This window comes from Oenanthe melanoleuca, chromosome 1A, assembly GCF_029582105.1.
Source record: "Oenanthe melanoleuca isolate GR-GAL-2019-014 chromosome 1A, OMel1.0, whole genome shotgun sequence".
Lineage (NCBI taxonomy): Eukaryota > Metazoa > Chordata > Aves > Passeriformes > Muscicapidae > Oenanthe > Oenanthe melanoleuca.
The window spans coordinates 7,497,269-7,516,130 of NC_079334.1; the positions used below are offsets into that span (position 1 = coordinate 7,497,269).

The window sequence follows — 18,862 nt, forward strand, 5'->3', positions numbered from 1 at the left end:
CAATGCTATACTGTAACAGTACAGAAGAGCATGTGACTGTATTTCATATTTAAGATTAAATAAGATTAATTCAGATTTTAAAGCAAACTGAATGCAGCTTCTAAAGAACTATTAGGAGAATTTAAATCGCTTTCTTGTGTTAAAGTTGGAGAGAAGGTTACTTGATACTTAGCTTCATTTAGATGGTCACTGAAAAAAGAAATGCTTGAATTCCATTTAAACAGATTTTCAGCTCAGTGAATCTGAGGTAAACTTTAGCCAGGACTTTTCGTGTTCCTAGGAAATTAAATTTTCTGGTCCTGAAATGGTAATTACTGCAACAAGGTCAGAAGACCTCTATTTACAACTTAGTCAGCAACTTATGTTGTATAGGTTACTTAGTAGAATTAAACATTCCCTAAAAACATGTAAAACATGTAATTTTTTTTTTTTTGGCAATAAATATAATGAACTGGCTCCTTACCATTGGTCTAAGCTACCTGGAAGTATTAAAAATATCAGGATTAGAGATCATATTTTATGGCCTTCCCTGTACATGTAATTTGACAAGCAAAGATGGAAGTGTATGTGGGGAGGGGTTGTTGGTTTTGGTTTGTTTGGGGTTTTTTTTTAAACACATAGGGTACACTTACACCAACTTTAATCCTACTGCAACTGAAAAGTCAAGAGTTTTCAGTGTGCAAAACAAGGTGCTGCTCTAAAAGAGGCACATGAGACCCAGGTTAGGCAAGAGAGAAGGTGAAAGTTTTTCTTTGGTTCACAAAGGTTTCACTAATCTTATTAAGGGTTTAGAAAAGAAAGCACAGCAGAGCAGCCAGTCTTCCCCATGATTTTTAGTGATCTGAATACATGTTATGTGACCTTATACAGCTCTCAAACACACAAATCACTCAAATGTAGAATCCCTGAACATAATAATGCAAAATAAATGCTTAAATTTGCCCAACTAACCTCACAAAGAGTAGTCTTTTCTACCCTGCTGCTGCTTTTTAGGAAAAGGAAAGCTTTTTATGCCATTTTAAATTAATGCTTGACCAAAGTACAAGTAGGTCAGCCATCTACTCTGCAACCTAAATTGGACTGAAGTTCAAGGAAAGTGGGACAAGAGGCCCCATGAGCTGACAGCTCTTGCACTCCCCATCACCACTGTGTTTTTGCAGTTAATAAAGCTGTGCCATCACTGACTCTGGAGCACTGAAACAGCAGCATGCAACCTGCATATGGGGAACAATCAGGAGACAGAAAAAAGAAAGGTAGATAACCCCAAGCAAGTTCAATTTAGTGCTGTCTCAAGGCAGAGTCTAAAAATCCCTGCTGTTGAAAATCCAAGCACGCAAAACTAATATCAAGTAAAACCAAAGTTGATCATGGTATTGAAACTAAGTCTTAATAAAAAACAGGAATTACACAACTGCCTTTCTTGTCATATAGGCTGCTAACATCAGCATTTTAAATGGTTACACAAGGATTCTCAATCATATTAAAGGTACAATAACACATCTTTTTTGTTTTTGAATTTAACTCATATATCAGTAACCCCTACAGTCACAAAATAGCAGTATGATAGTCACAACAGCTGAGAAAACAGGCACAAATAGCTGCAGAATACAGTGATCAGATTTCTTTAAGCTATTTATTTTACTGCAAATCATTCTAATGCTTAATGTTAAGACTCCAGAAAGTCTGGAGCCATTATATTCAAATGCAACATCATATTTTAAGTGAAAATAGAATTCAGTTGGTATTTTTGCATGATGCATAATAACACGAAGCAATCTCAATATGACAAAGTTAGTATCATGGAATAAAATGATTCTGGAATTACAACATCCAACTTGCACACGCTCAAAAGGAACAGGCTGACCTGGATTTCTAACATGGACCTTATGCCTAAACCATATATATAATGGTCTATATGCATACAAATATATATACCCATATATAAACTAGAGTATTAGCCTAGAGCTGTGTTTAACACGTTGAGATTTTCAGCCATCTTATAAAAGCCACTACCAGGGCCCACATCCATGGGATTTTACTACCTAGCAAGTGATCTCGTGCTTCTGAGTTCAGCTTGAATGTCTGTCTAGATTCCATCCCACATTTGTCTCCCAAGGTCTGTTTGAGCTGACAGCTGGGATATCCCCACAGTCCTGTCCAAGGCCAGGGCAGGGTGATAATGAACACAGAAGTGCACCATGACTGCAGGCAGGGCTCTGTGTCCCTGCTCACAATAATACCTCAGCCAGTGCTCTACAATAGTTTGTGGTTACTGAAATGAATCACCTGTCTACATATGACTGCCATTGTAAAGCCGTATCTCCATATGGCTCGTCAGTTAAGAGGCTGAGCAGCAAAGGAATAAAAAAAAAAAAAAAGGATTAAATGGTTCAACAGCTGAAACAGCTGCAAGATGAAAGCTTCAGTTATAAAGAAATACCTTCCAAGATTTCTAATTCCCCAAGAATAAGGAAACCAAATGATGTGCTTACTCAATGAATAATAAATTTCATATTGAACTATCTTTATCATATGGTATAGAATAGAATAAAGAATAGAATAGATAAAATAAAATAGATATATAAGATTTTGAAATACTACAGAAAAAAACATTAGACAATGAAGAAAACATGACAGAAATTGCATATAGAAAGATACTATTTATAATATTTTACAAGCAACACATGATACTTTTCATAATCACACCCTTTAGCATCACAGTTCAAGCCAAGAGCATTTCAGCTGAGAACACCTGTGAAACTTAAGTACAGACATTTCTCACTTCTGGTTCTGAAGGCTTAAAGCCTTAATATAAACATTATGAGAAAAAATAGGCCCACCTCTAGAAAATCTCCTAAACCCACAAAGCTAATGCTACCTCTAGTAACAAACAGTACCCATGGTAGCTCTTTGGTCATTTCAAGCTTTCTGGAGAAGGTGAGAAGTTTCTCTAACCCACAAAGAGAATCCCTGCAGTAACTCCAGCCACGAGCTCATTCACACTTGCTCCTAATAAAGGCAGCTCAACAGCTGAAGATTCAGGGTCACAAGGAACCTTCACACAATCATGTCTCAGACCACAGCTGCTCTAAAGTTGTTTTGTCCTTACTCCTAAAGCTTAAGAGGCAAAATATCTAGTTGATGCATCAGTCATCCAAAATTATAAAAAAAGATAATACACTTAAAAAACAGCTATTTTTTACATCTAAAAATATCATTAGTAAAGAATATGCTATATAGAGTATTTAAGAGCTTAATAACCTTGATTCATTACACAATATACATGTATTTTCTACCTTGTGATTTATGAAACTGAAAATGAAATATCCAAGCCTTGGAACCTTCCAACAAATTGCCTACCTTTTCCCCTTATAAGAGCTGCAAAGAATTTGAATATCCAGTATATTTCATGGGAAGAGAAAACACTTGATTACCTACTTTATATTTGTCACACTATCTTAAAAAGCCTGTAGCCATAATTCCAGCTGAAAATGCCAATTTCAAAGCAAGGAAGGCTAATGTCTATTGATCCTGTCATGAACCAGTGACACTTGAGCATTGAAAATCCTGCTCATTTGAGTCTAACAATTGATGATCTAGTTAACTGTGACAGAGGACAGTCTAGCAGACTTTGTTTTCATCAGGAAAAAATCCATTACTTTTCAGCTCCACAGAAGATAAATGTTAGATCTGTTTGCATTTTTTAGTGCCAGATTTTAATTGGGAAGTTGACACGATGACTGATTAAATTGGGAAAAGATGAGGATTATGGTGAGGGTCACAAGATCCTGAAAACAAGTCCTGGGAACAGATGAGACTAGACTACTTAATATCTCTTCAAAGAGTGTTCAACAGCCACACTTTGCTACAGTAATCAGATCCCAGAAGAAATACTTCAGCTGAGTATTTGTCAAGTTATAATGATCACAGAACCGTGCAACAGCCTGACCTCTCCAATCTCCTCTTTCTTGGGAAAGGGAGTCTTGCTGAGATTATTCAGTACCCTGTCCAGTCACAGCTTCAAAGTGTTCAATGGGGAGGACTCTACAATCAATTATCTACCAATTCACAAGACATCACTTCACTTCTGGAAGTCAAAAGCTAGAGTGCCATTCTCATGGCCAGTTACATTTCACTTGCTTCTTTACCTTCTGCACACACACAACTGTAGTCCATTTTTCTTTTTTCCTTATGCTGGAGTGCAAGGCTACACGCTTGAACCTTGCAGCCAAAGCCATTCACTAATCCTTTAACTATAAATTCTAATATATGAAGAAAAATTTCACAGTATTGGTACAACACAAAAAGTTCACACTATGCTTAATTCATGTAATGACAGATTTTTCACTATTATTCACTAATTCATGTAATGACAGATTTTTCACCATGGTCCATTTTGTATCACATAAATTGCAGATACTAAAGTAATTAAGCTCATTTGGTACACACATACTCAATTAGTCTGTCCTGGCCATGGTACTTCCTGGTATAACTATCTCTTCATTATCATATGAATGTATTTTTATAGTAACATCCACTGGCATGAGATAAAGCTCTAAACCCAAACTATTTCAGACTTGCATTTCGACCACTGACACCTAAAACTCCTTTCAAAGGAAGGCAGCTATTCTTTCAGAAATATTTGTGTGCCTATTCTTATTGATACACAAATCGAAGAATTTTAAATTAATAAGAATTTTAACACCAAGCCAGCCTAGCCAACATTTTGTTAGAACTAACATCCACCTGCCATTCAGCTTTAAGAACTTTTTCTAAAACAAGACATGGTAGCTGCCACACAAATCTTCTGCTGGTCTTCACTCTGAAGCCTGGTACCAACTGGAACAATTTAGAACTGCTGCATAACTGTTATGCAACATCAGAAGAGTCCTGAGGTTTTTTCAGAGTTCTCCCTGGATGTTTGTTCGAGAATATGTGAACTATATCCCTACAATGTTCACCAAATAAAGAAGTTTCTAAAGATAGCCTTTTCAAACCTAAAAATAGTGCAGTAATGAAGAAGGCCATTTGAACAGGTTTAGTGCTGACTTGCAGGTGTGACTAAGTTCTAGCAAAATAGCCTTAAAATTGCTTTTACTAACTCCCCCATGGATCCAATTGACAATCAAAATACATCACCACTGCCCATTTTCTTGTGTCTGGAATGGTGAATGGAATAACAGCACCAACACAGGTTGAAAAAAGTTCTTCCTAATGTCACTGACACAAAGTAATCAGGACACAATGATACAGAAAGGGTTCTTTTAGCTATGGGAGAAACTTCTGGCTCAAGGGATCCAATGTAACCAAGGGCATACAAAGGCAGCACCTTTGCCTATAAGATAAAGGCACTGAAAACTTATCCAAATTTTGAAAACCTCGAAATTCAAATTTCACAGTCCTCTAGTTAGGGCATTTCAACAATAATATTCCAGAATATATTCAATGACTTCAGAATTTGGAGGCAATATACATCCAATAATCAATAATTCTGTATCAAGTTCTAAATTATAGACAAAATCAGAAGAAATCAAATAACGAATTGTTAAATGGATTTTCAAATACCTAACTTATTGCTTTAATATTTAAGTTTCAGCAGCCTAGCTTTAGACAAAACTCCAAGCTGATGCATTTTCATTTTACATATTTGACATATATATGCCAAATCCCTACTTGCACTTGTCTTTCACCTGAGATGATTTTTTTCTTCTCCCTTAAGACAAAAAAACAATTGGAAACAAGATATAAATGTCCTTTTAAGTTTAGGTAGTTGGTCTTCCAGCAACCCTTTCAGTATCCACAGCTACATAAATTCTAATGTCAAAGCCTAGGTGCAATATGCTATTCTTTGCACATTCCAATAATTCTCATGAGCTGCTTCAGCTGCATAACTAGAGAAAGTAGCTCAAATTTAATTCATTCTGGGAAGCAATACAGAGATTCCTGGAGGATTGCAACAACAGTTGACAAAGCAATTTAACAAGAGCTGTAGGTTCTACATTGCTTATTTCTCCCCATTTGCAGGGTTGAACACTGCACAAGTTAATTGTTATTGCATTACAAAGAGTGTTTCACAAGATTTTCATAAAAGCTTTTTTTTTTCCTGAAATGAGATTACATAACTTTGTTCTCTAATTATTCAGTGTGATAAAAAAATGGAAGGATTCATGTGATACATTTTTTCCTTGGCAAATTCAAAACATATTTTGCGAAGCATGTTTATAAAATCTTCAGTTTTAAAAAGCCAATTTGTACAATAGATTTTTATAGTATTTTTCCTACCTAATAAACTGTATTTCAGTGAGTATGCTAGATAAATTAGATGCAACCCTGAAAATTAAAAAAAAAACAAACCCAAACACACTATAAACTTCAAAACTGAAATACTAACTGAAATACTAATACTAAATCATTCACAACTCAGACAAATCATATCAAAAGATATTATACTGGGATAGCAATATTCACTCAGAAAATATAGTATTTTATCTGTATGTAAGAAATACTCCCTATGGGAAATAAATACTGCAAGTGCAAAAAGTAAAACACATAAACCAAATTAAATACCTTTAGATATACTTGAAAACTTTGAAACCTGTTCATGTCTTTCCTGCTGTGCAATAAGATACCTTTGCAGCAACATAAAAAATTCCAGAATTATTACTGTAAAACTAGTAATCTTGTTCAGCAACACATTAATTACATGCTAAATTTAGCACTGCTTTTCCTTAATTACACGAAGTGTTTCTGCAATGCCTAACAACAAGTAGAAACAAAGGTGCTGCCTATCCAGCCTCTTTTGCAAGAAAGGGGAGGAGGGATAAAGGGGAGATCTCCAATCACAGTTTTAGTTTCTGTACAGGGTTAGTAAAAAACCCCAGCTAAGTGGGCCTCTGTAGAAAGAGAAAGATCATCACATTTTATCAGACTAATCAAAGTCTAAAGCATAGAAACTATAGGTTATCTTGCACAGCACAAAATAAATTCAGAGTCCTGTATGATACTTGTTTCACTAATTTGTGTTTATCAGTAACAGAACTGTTTGGGACTGACCTGACAATGATTAACATTGCACAGCACAGATTTTACTCATGACACCACATACCACAGGACTTATATTCTACCACAAACTATGGAATAGCCTATGCTAAACCAAGAGCTGAAATACAGTAATTTGACACAGACTAAACCCACATGTTGCTCTCTGATATAGGGATGCAACAAGCCAAAGCAGAACCAGCTGCTCATACATTGCTTTGGACAAAGAATTTCTAAGCCAAATTCAAACCAATGTTAAGATCAAATCTCATTTAAAATACAACTGAAGGTTCACATACAGATTGCTTTAAACCATGTGGATTGTCCTTTAACCTCCTCCAATTTGTGTGTATGAACATAAATAATAAATTGGGTCTTAGCTCAAAGAACAGACAAGACATTCATGATATCCCAGGCACCTTTCCCAGTGCAGACAACAATTAAACAAAGAAAATCACAAAGTGTTCTGCAATATTATTCTAAGGTGTTCTCTGCTGCCAATCTAAGCACCTGCCTAAAGAAAAATAAATCTGGTAGAATAGTAGTTCACTCAGAATAGCCAAGAAAGCAGATTAGACAGTATCACAAAACAAAACAGGAATTCAACTAAATCTACTTCTCAAATTCCAATAATTCTAAAAAAAACCCAAACCAAACCAACCAACAAACAACAATGAAACCACAAAACCAAAAAAAAAAAAACAAAAAACCAAAAAAACAAAAAAACCAACAAAAACCAAACAAACCCAAACAAAGAACAAAAAAACCCTCACAAAACCAAAAAGCACAAAAAATTAACACCCAAAAACACAAACACAAGTCTAGGAAAGTATAGCAATATAGCAATAGCATGGGGTTTTTGCACACCTAGAGTTTACTCCAGGAGAAAGAAAAAGAAAAAAGGAAAGAAGATACTAAAAACACACTTGATTCTTTCCAAAAATTTGCATCTATTTTGGGAATTAAATATTGAATTGAAATTCAAAGCTACTTCTTTGATACTTGGTTTAACATGTGCTAACAGATTAATCTAAATCATCTGCAAGGAGTTTCAAAACAATTACTTAGCATTCACTTTTACTTCTATAAAAAATGTATTTCATTACATAAGAATAAAATATCAGCATTAAACCTTAGAAACACCTACATTATTTACAAATGAATACTCTAAAAGTAAAAAGGCAAAGACTTCTGGCTCCTTTCTACTTGGTACTTGTTTAACCTCAAAAGGTATTTCAATTGTCTTCTGGTACTCCCACTCCGAAATATTTTAAGCAAAAAAAAACTCAAGAAAACACCCATAAGTTTACCTTTAAATTTATAAATTTAATATAATTTTATACTTAATTTCTATTCTCCCACACACTTAAAATTGGTAAAAATCAAGAAACAAGTTCAAATATATCTACAATTCCCTTAACTAAAGACAGTGTAAGGGTAGAGTCTGGGTGAAGAAGTGTCACATCTTTCTTGGTTTTATTTCAGCAGCTCAGGTAGCACAGCTTCAGCTGCCAGGGCAAACAGCAATGTGGCATTTATATCCATTCAATTTCCCTTCCTTTATTACACCTGACCATCTTTGGCATGCATCTGATTATAAAAGCACTTATGCAGAGACTTGTTTGCATTCAACATTCACTTTACAGACATTATCCACTGCACTCCTTAGCTCAACAGGGAGCCTGATCACTGTTATGGCACAAATTCATTCCACTGACAGTGATTGGTATTGTTTGTGCCACATCCCCAGTCATCCCTCCTGACCCATCCCTCTGCCATCGATTCTGTTTGGGAAGTCAGGTGCTAAGCTTCATCCAGCTGAAAATGACTCTGCAGAAATAAAAAGTTTCTTGCTGGACCAGATAATTGACCCTAGACACAGCATAGCCAGATAAACAATCTCCATGGAGGACACAGCAAGAATAAATGGCTGAGCACCACAGAAAAACCCTGATTTCCTGTTTTAGTCACAACAAAGACTATCACTGGCTTTGAAGTAACTTATCACTGGGAGTAGAAGCATCAACAAACTTTGGAGCCAGTTTAACAAGCTACAAGAGCTTATGCTAACACAAAGAATAGGCAAGTACACAGACCACACACAAGATACCCTTCAGAAAAAGGCTGGCATCCTGAAAGAAAGGCAAAAAGATTTTTTTATTGCTTATGTGTAAGCAGTAGGCATACAAGCAAGAGATTATGTTAGTGCCCTTGGGAACATAAATCATTTAATAACACTGAAATGTCACTGCATATGTCACACAGCTCAAGAGTTTGTATGTGGTTATGTAGGGAGAGAGGACTGCTCAAGAGGAGTGGTGACACTTCTGCAATAATACTCATTAATCATTTGAAATATCAGCAACTTTAAAGAACACTTAACACTGCACAGAGATTCTGCACCACACGAGCACTAAGTGGTGTCTACCAGACACCACTAATGCACACTAAACAACACAGCAAACACAGCTCCCTCTGCAAAAGCTGCCACATTACTGGGGGGGCTTTGGTCCCATCCATGGATGTTCATGTCACATCTTTCCAGCTTCAAAATTCGTATGGGATTTATAGGTGACAGTGTCCTAACTCAAACAGCACATTGTGAAGTTAGCAGAATGAACACAGAAATAGTTGTATTGGTAGACTTTAAATATATTTAGAGCTCCTTTATTATCTTTACTTTTAACAACCTTTGAAACAATGCTATCACTCTAATGTAGTAACAAAGGTAGAAGATGAATGCTGACAAATAATCTTATTTGTGTGATATGATTATCAGCCTTCAAATTAGAAATTAAAAGGACTTAGGACCCCAAACCAGCTTTTGTTCATTAATTTTAAAATATCATTTGGGATTCTCTAGCAGGCTAGAAAGAAACACCCTGGCCATGGCCAGGCACTCCCTCCTTCATGCTCCTGAGGGGACCCCTATCCCCCATCCCTGGAAAATTAGCTGAGGTGGTACAGAATAATCTCTAAGTCCTGGCCATGCCCCTCCTGCCTACTGCACAAATTAACATGTTCTGGCCAGCAACAGGACAAGTCAATTAAAACATAGCAAGTGAGATTCTATCTGAGCACATCCAGTTGATAATTACTATTTTTTAGTATTACTATTACATAGTAAAAAGAAGGATACTATATGACCAAATTCTTAGCATCATTTTCTTTATATGAGGACACCATCCTGAGTGATGGTGACTGCTGAGGATCTACATTTCAACACAGTACTGAACTTGCTTTCACAAGGTACTCTGATCAAGATACAGAATAATACAAGCTCAGTCTGATGTTACATTTATTTTAAGCACTGAAAAAAACAGTCAAGAAATACTACAAAGCTGGATGTGTTCACCAAGCTACTGCTAAGCTATTTACCATTATTACTGGTGATCTGCGGAGAGATCAGGAATAATGACTGATCTACTGCCCAGACAAGTTCAAAAAAAGCCTGAGGAAATATAAAATAAGACCAAAATCAGTGCTGATATAACTATCTGGACTGTTTGCTGAAATGAGCACACCTAAAAATCCCAATTTGCCATTCACATTGGAGTGTACCAAGATGAAGTTTAATTTCCCTATCTCATAAATATGAACTAATATTTTAAGCATCAAGTTTGAGGAATTCTGAAATGGAGCAGAACACTCAGATGACTATGCTCAGTGAATTGTAGGTATAAATAAAGTTAGGTAGGCAGCTAGAAGTATGTATTATCTGACTATACATCAGAGAGATTATCCTGTTAGAGGCAGCAGGACTAATTAGCTAACTGGGTACCTAACAGGGTTGTGGTACACTCTACATCCATTTTATCTAAATGGGAAATTTTTTTTGTGGATGTATCAAATTGCAACAGGGATATATTCACACAAATCATATGCGTGGTCTTTTTTCAGAAAAGATCAGATGATTACAAATGGTTATTTCCTGGATTAAAATCTATTAAACATTCTTTTGCATTTCTTCTGCATACTGTTAGCAACTGGATAATCAACCTAATTACATATTTTAAGAGCAGCAGCAATTAAAATCTGTATAATCAAATGATAATATCTTAAAATGTCTATAGAATACTAATCATGATCCACATACCAAAACTGCCTATTCATTAAAGCCACCTCCAACACATGCTCCTGAGGATACAGCCAAATTTGTAGCCCATGGAAGACCCCACAGTGGAGCCATGAAAACCCAAGGGAGACTGTGACCCCACCATGGGAAGCCCAGGCTGGTGCAGGCTCCTGGCAGGACCTGTGACCCTGTGGGGGATCCACACTGGAGCAAGCTGTTCCTGAAGGACAGACCCCCTGGAAAGGACCCACACCAGAGCAGTTTGTGAGGAACTGCAGCCTGAGAGGAGGACTCATGTTGGAGAAGTTTGTGGAGAGCTGTCTCCTGTGGGAGGAAAGACTCTGGAGCAGAGAAAGAGCATGAGGAGCAAAGAGCAGCTGAGATAAATGTGTGAAGAACTGATTGCAACCCCCGTTCCTTGTCCCCCTGTGCCACGCAGGCAGAAAAATCAGGAGTGAAGTTGAGCCTGTGAAAAGGGAAGGGTTGGTTGAAGATGTTTGAAAATTTGGGTTTATTTTTCACTATCCTAGTCTGACTTGATTTGCAATAAATTAAATTAATTTCCCTGAATTGAGTACGTTTTGCCCATGATCAAAACTGGGGTGTGATCTCTGTCCTTACCTACACTTGAGAGTCTTTGTTGTAGTTCCTCTGCCCCATCCAGCTGAGCAGAGTGATAAGACTTGCTTGGTCATCCAACTATGGTCATCTCACCACAGGCCAGCAATGACACAGTAAGAGAATAAAACTTTTTTTCACTTAACTTTCCATTTAGAACTCTGTTTGCTTAAGACAGCATGGAAGTGTGCTTTGGGAAGTGGCACTATCAATCAAAAGTTATTGGTTGATGATACTTTATCCATATGTGCTGGTTGTTACTACTTTCAGTTGCACCAGCTTTCAAAAATGACAAAAACCTCAAGTCTCAGAGCCCTAATAATCAGTGAGAAGGCAATACTCCCAGGCGTGGGTGTGACAGTTTCTAAGAATTTAATTGCCCGAAAGAGAAAAGCTAACCACTCAATCTATTTCTGTCTGTGTCTGAATGACAATAGACTGACAGCATTCTTTATATAAAGCTCTCTAACACAGAAACTAAAGAAAAGTTGTGTAAAGGGAATGGTTACCCAGTTTCACCTATATAAAAGCGTGTTCACATTTTGGAATGGAACTGTAACCTCACTTAACACAGCAAGAACTTAGGAATCATTTCCTTCAAATGAATTCCCTCTAGACCTTAAAGCAAGCTGCTCAGCAGCCCCAACAAGTTAAACACAATTATATGTTGACCAGATATCAGATTACTTTGAGTGCTTAGATTATTTCAGGTAACTGAAAAATTAGTTTTGAAGCTTTTAACTATTAAGGGACAAAGAGAACCTGAAGACTTTGGAAAAAATGTTTTTAAGAATATTATTCAAGGACTCTAAAGTAAGCATACCTACAAGCTGATGTTGCATACTTGTGGTTCCATTAAATACAGAGAGTTCATTTAACAGATCTGTAGCTGTTTATTATCCATTTATCATTTCTCCTAAAAAGAAAGCAGCATTGTTCACTCAGCAGGGAGGTAGGTATCTGTCAAATTGCCAAGAAAGCCTCAATAAAGGGAGAGGATGAGAGGTGTAAGTCAAACCAAAACCATGGCCCGTTTGTCCTATGACTCACTGCAGATTATTTATTGAAATCTGTACTTCACATTGCCCCTTTTAAAAAGGGCACATTTACCCTGCACCTTTTATTTAACCTATTAAGTCAGAAATTAGGAAGAAACTCAGCTCATTATATTCCCTGTCATACTATTTTAAAGTTAATCAGGTATGGCTGAGCATCTGCTATGGAGAATTAAAAAAAAAAATTTTAAAAAACCCTCATTTCGATATTCAGCTAGTATTACCATCCCAGCTAAGAAGTTCTGTGCTAGCTGGTTTTGTAACCCAAAACTCTGTGAGAGGCCAAGCACAAAAACTCTGCCAGGCCTTTCAGGGCCCCGCCAACATACACGTTTTGTTGCTACAATCATCAGCAATACCTGGTATGTGGGAGAGATTAATGTACAATCATACATGCAAGTCAGATTTATGAGCCCTGTTTGTGCTAGCCATGCACAAAGACACAATAAAATAAGACAGAAAGAATATCACACTTCTGCAACAAGGACTTCAGGAGGAACAGTCCAGTAACACCAAGGTCAGCCAGTTTTATTAGTAGCAAATTACACATTACTTTATATCAAAAGCTAAGAGCTTGCAAGTACAGCAGGATTCCGTGATACATTAATCACAAGAGGCATAAGAAGATACTTAGAACACACTTTCACATTCACAGTGTCACTTAAGTCTGAGTGGTGCCCATTTTCAGGGCATATACTATGATACATTTACAAGTTTATATCAAAAGATGACATAAAACCCAGCCTTTCTGCTTTCAGTAAAATTTTGTCAAAGAAAGATTTAATAATATCATACAGACTTCTCATTCTCACCATTTCTGCTGTTTATATTCTAGTCCAGTTTGTCATTTAATGCTCTAGGGTATGTGATAAAAGGCAAAGAAGGTTGTTTAAAATGTTTGGTCCATAGATGCCTTGAAATTAGTTCTTAAAGCAGAGTCCTACACAAGCAAAAAAGGGTTAAAAATATGCACTGGGGCAAAGCCAAGTAGTTTGAGATACACGTTTCCAACACTATCAAAATATTTACAACACCTTGTGTAAGCCAGAACAGCCTTTAAATATTTGCATGATCTAAAAATCTGAACCAAACCACCTTACTTAAAGCCTGAGAGACATTTTATTTTCGCCTTGGAGCTCATAACTGTGCAGTGTTACAACAGCCATGTTAGTTCTACCCCTATTTACCAATTAGGGCTGGGAACCTCCTCAAATATTGACACATCCTGTCCACCAAGAGCCACAGGACTCTAAGCAAGTGCAGCAGTGGCTCAAGTAGAGTCCCTCACACACCATGGAGCATTCATCAAGGCAGATTCTAGACCAACACCATTAGAGAAATTTGGATTATTCCCCTCCCCTAAGCAAGGCACCTTAAAGGATAACACATAAAGGACCAACATTCAAGCCTTGTGGCAAATTGGACTATGGAGACTGTAAAGCAATCTCAGAACACAGCAGCTGTTATATTGTCAACTTCAGGTTATTCTTCTCAACTCCAGTGAGCCAACCAGCCACATAACATTCATATTAAATACAGCATTCTATTCAATCACAATACTTGGCTTGGTTTATCTCAGCACAGTTACATCACTCTTAGTTCCTTCTTCTTCCTTTTCATCTCCTGGGAATAGCTCATCCTTACATTAAGTCAAAAATCAGCAACTGGGTTTAGTTGAAAGAACAATGTCATTTCTTGAAGTTCTGGGGATTATGACAAAGTTTGAATTAAACCCCACGTTACAAGCAAGTTGTTAATCTCACAGACTAAATTCATGCATTAGACACTCAATTCCAGGTCTCAGGTAACAAGAAAGTCATAAAAATACATTAAAAAACCAGAGATTCTAAGAACCAAAAAGGCACTCATGTATTAGTTGATATGGATGTTTAAAAACTATATATTAAAAAAAAAAAAAAAAAACAAACAAACCAAGCCAAACCAAAAACCACTTTCAATCTGCATTTACTCTACTCCTGGCTTAATGTAAAACAAAATGCAGTTTTTCCAGGAACTGCTGCACTAAGAAAACCAGGCACCAACTCAGAAACAGAAAACTACCTTTTAGCTACTTTGTATTACAACACAGATTTGTACAAGCACAGGCAACTTTTTACCGGCAGTATTGCTAAGAATTTCATCCAATTCCTGCAATAAGCATGGAATTTTCTTGGCCTGCATTTACAGCTACCCATTAACCCACAGTCACCTTCAGGCTCATTTTAACCACAATCAGGGAAGCACAGAATTGACATATGGACATCTTTAAGCACGTAGCTCACTCAGCTCTACAGCAGGAAAATGTGCCTATAAGCTTCACAGACAGACCATGAGAACAAAAATCTCATTCCTGACACTAAATCATCCAAATGTGTCACCTGGTAAAAATAACAAGTTCACTGATTTCAGACCAATATTCAAGTGGCTTGTCACAAGAAAAGACAGCAGACATCCACCCACTAGAAAGATGTATCTCCTAGGTATTTTCTGAAGGCACTGTTTAAAAACATTCATAGATCACAATTATCTAGAACGCAATGAAAAAGCCATTTTATTATGATGGTATTTCAAAGGCATGGGGAAAGAAAAAAAAATAAATAAATAAAGAAAAAAAAAAGAGACAATTGATCCAGATTTGTAAACTACTTTCCACAGGGAGTTTGGAGCACTTCAGCACAGAACAGTCACAGCAAGGGGGCACCTGCACACCTCTCCTGCTCACCACACTGAAGCTGTGGTGTACAGAGATCAGGGATCTCTAAAATGATGCTACACTGTGCTCAACAGACATGCTGCTTATGCTAATACGTGCTCCTGATTAAGCTGATTCAGTCATAATTGGGAGGCTCTAACTACTATCTTTGAATTCAAATTGCAAGTTTGACAAAATATAATTTCAGGCAGGTGCAAGTATATAATAGTGAGCACATGAGCACACATGAGTAAAGAATGCAATTAACAAGTTTTGACCATCTGAAACACAGCTGGCAAACTCCCTTAGTTACTGCTCACCTTTAAGCAGAAATAAAAGCCATAATGTCATGTGTGCCCACCCTGCCCAAGAAAGCAATGAAGTGGTGCTGGTCTCATCACAGACATATGAGAATGATCCTTCTCTTGCACTAAAACCAGAATGAAAACTCAGTTGCTTACATAATGCAGCCTTCACTATGGCTCTTATAACAATGCACTGGTATTGTTCAAACTTTTAAAAGCACGGGAAAGGTTTTTGGCTTTAAAGAAGAGCTGAACAGATGCTGGCATTAAATCCAAGTTAGCAGAAGGGAATCCCTCACCTACTCCCCACTAGCAAGAGAGAACAGTCTTGCGGCAGCCTTTTAAGCAGCAGGTTGTGAAGCACAACAGAAACAAAAGCGTTCAGCACATCCATGGCTCATTTTTTTACCCCAGTCTGTGTCAAATGATCAAACTTACACAAACAGGTACAGGAAATGTGAGCAGTGGTGTACTAGTTTTAAGCTATCCTGGCTAAGCTATGATTTTAATCAAGTAATCCAAGCGTTTAAAATTGCAAGACTGCATTCAGTTTTCAAACTGTTCAGTTTACAAAGGACAACATATGGCACTTGCGTCTTTCTGGCTTCCTTCAGTGCTCAGGCAAAAGGATGACGGCTCAGAAGGCTGAATCTATCAGCTTCTGAGTCACCCCAAGCAGAGACAGCTGAGAAAGACAGAGCGAGCCAGGCAGACACTGTACAAACCCTGCTCTTCCCTATCCAGGTAGCCTCAGAGTGCATAAAGAGATGTCTGTCTCTCTCACACACGTTTCGCTCTGGGACAGGAGGAGATTCTTTCCACAGCCAAAAAAGGGAAAGTCAAGATAGAAGGCGGCAAAGGCAAAGCCAAGCAGCTCGACTGAGCTGGGTCATTACGAGTACTCAGGAGGCCCTGAGCTGTGTAAAACCTCACTCTCCCCCGTAGAAACACCTCCCCCCACCAAATCAGCATCGTTACCTGCCATCACCTGGATTTCAAAGCCGGGAGGAAAAATCCAGCTGCTCAAGTTTAGGACTCCATCCTCACCTTCTTTTCCTCCCCAAACCAAAGCCGCCACCACCACGGAGCGGGTCACTAAACTTCCCCGAGCAGGGAGCTCTCCCCTCCTACAGGAACCGAGCCAGTGTCGTCATCCCTCGCAAGCCCCAGCCCTGCCCTTCCCCGCCTGGCGCCGTGCAAGGAGAGCTTCACCTTCCCCGCGCCCGCCGCAGCGGCAGCCCCGCAGCGCCGGGGGGTGCGCGGCCCGCAGCCAGCGGGGACCCCGGGGGGCGCCCCCCGGCCCGGCCCGGCCCGGCCCGCTCGGCCCGACCCCAGCGCGGCACCAGCGGCTCCCCCGCCCGGACCCACCGCCCGCCATTGCCCAACGGCTCCGACGGGGATCCCAACGCGGCCCCCAGCTCGAGCCTCTCCCGAAGGAAAGGCGCCGGGGCGTGGAACAGCCCTCACCTGCAGCGCCGGGACCTGCCCGTCGCCCGTGCCCGGCGGGGGTGAGGGTGACGAGACGGCGAGAGCGCGGCGGAACCGACCCGAGCGCTCCGCTCCGCTCCGCTCGGCGCCGCCGCCCCCTGGCGCCCGCCCAGCCGCCTCCCATTGGCCGGGAGCGCGGGCAACCTCCCGCTCCGCCGCCGCCCATTGGCTCTCCGAGCCTGTCAATCAGCGCCGCTTCCTCGTCGGGGGGCGGTGAGGGGCGGTGCGCGCGCCCGCGGCCGGCGCGCGCTCCCCGGGGCGGCCGTCGGGGAATGCCGGAGCCACGCGCGCGGCGCCGCTCCCCGCACCCAGACCCAGACCCAGACCCAGACCTAGACCCAGACCTAGACCTAGACCTAGACCTAGACCTAGACCTAGACCCGGCTCACCCCGAGGGGCTCCGGCCGCCCCCAGGCTCACCCCGGGGGCAGCGGCTGCCCGGCCCGCCCGGCCGCAGCGTCAGCCAGGTGTCCGAGTGTAGGAAATGGTGACACGAGCACTGCGGAACGTGGCAGGGCGCGGCGGGAGTAACGCCGCGTCCGTGTCCCGTTTCCACTGCGGGACACCGTGAATAAGCAGATGTTGTTTCCCGAAGCGAAATGCGAGCGAGTTGACAGATGCCGGGAAGTGTCGGGGAGTTTTCCGCGCCCGGCAGCGGAGCGGGCGCTGACCCCTCCGGCACTGCGGCACCGGGAGCGCCCGATCCGGGCCGGACCGGGCCGGGCTGGGCTCGCAGCTGCCCCGGGCACGGGCTCAAGGACAGAGCCACCTCTGACACGGCACTGCTCGGTTGGTTACACCGCTCTCCGCGGTTCTCACCCAGTATCTGTTACTCTCGCCTTCGCCTATCTTTCGGGTTTATTTGTTTTAGACAGAGAACTATTTCAAGTTCCAAGCAGCAGCCACCACGGTGACCTTCTTTCGTCCCTTCAGCCTTCGCCTTCTCTGCCGCTAGTTTTCTGCATTTCCCTCCCATCTGCCCTTCTCATCACTGCTGTGCCTCCAGCGCTGTCCCCGGGGACAGCCCGGTTTGAGGACAGCAAGAGCTCTTGGATCACTGGGTAGGGCTGCAAAACAGTCCTGAGAGTATTTTCCTCTTGGCCGTGTTTCTTATGCAAGTCGGCATATAATCAGATGGACGCCAAGTCTTCCTGTACTCTTTCACTCAGTCTGTGACTCATTAACTTAAGTTTTAACTTGGCTTAGATTAGTTCAGGAGGATTGTAAGACCACAGCACTGGGACAAAATTTATCTTCTGAATGTCCTTGACAAATGGATTTTAAATTAATTGCTATTAACATTACTGTGAAATTTGGTCAGGTTGGTAAGCTTCCTAAGACTGAACATTTCTCCCTTCCCTAGTCTCCCTTTCTTCACTCTCCTCTGTTGAAAGTTAACAGTTCATGTTTGAGAGGAGAAATCTCGTAAATTATTGTTTCTTACACTTCTAACCAGAGCTGCAATTTAGTTTTCTACAGCCTCATTAATGTGAGACCAAGCTTTCTTTACAGCACACTACAAGGGACAGATACAATCATAAACACAGCTCTTTCTGTAAGGAATTAAGCTTCCGTTTTGCCTAGAGCATTG

At 40.1% G+C, this 18,862-nt stretch overlaps 1 protein-coding gene across 8 annotated transcripts in view; it reads right to left on the reverse strand.

The window, feature by feature from the left end:
- Positions 1-18,064, reverse strand: part of PACSIN2 (protein kinase C and casein kinase substrate in neurons 2) — a 53,345-nt gene extending 35,281 nt beyond the window's left edge. For 3 of the 8 annotated variants that reach the window (XM_056482629.1, XM_056482627.1, XM_056482621.1), the window contains exon 1: positions 17,251-17,391. The gene's annotated coding sequence lies outside the window, so the exon portion shown is untranslated. Of the gene's footprint in view, positions 1-16,761; positions 16,914-17,250; positions 17,392-17,660 lie in introns of those variants that run through there. The other 5 variants (XM_056482630.1, XM_056482628.1, XM_056482622.1 and 2 more) reach the window with 3 other exon arrangements.
- Positions 18,065-18,862: the final 798 nt, after the last annotated feature.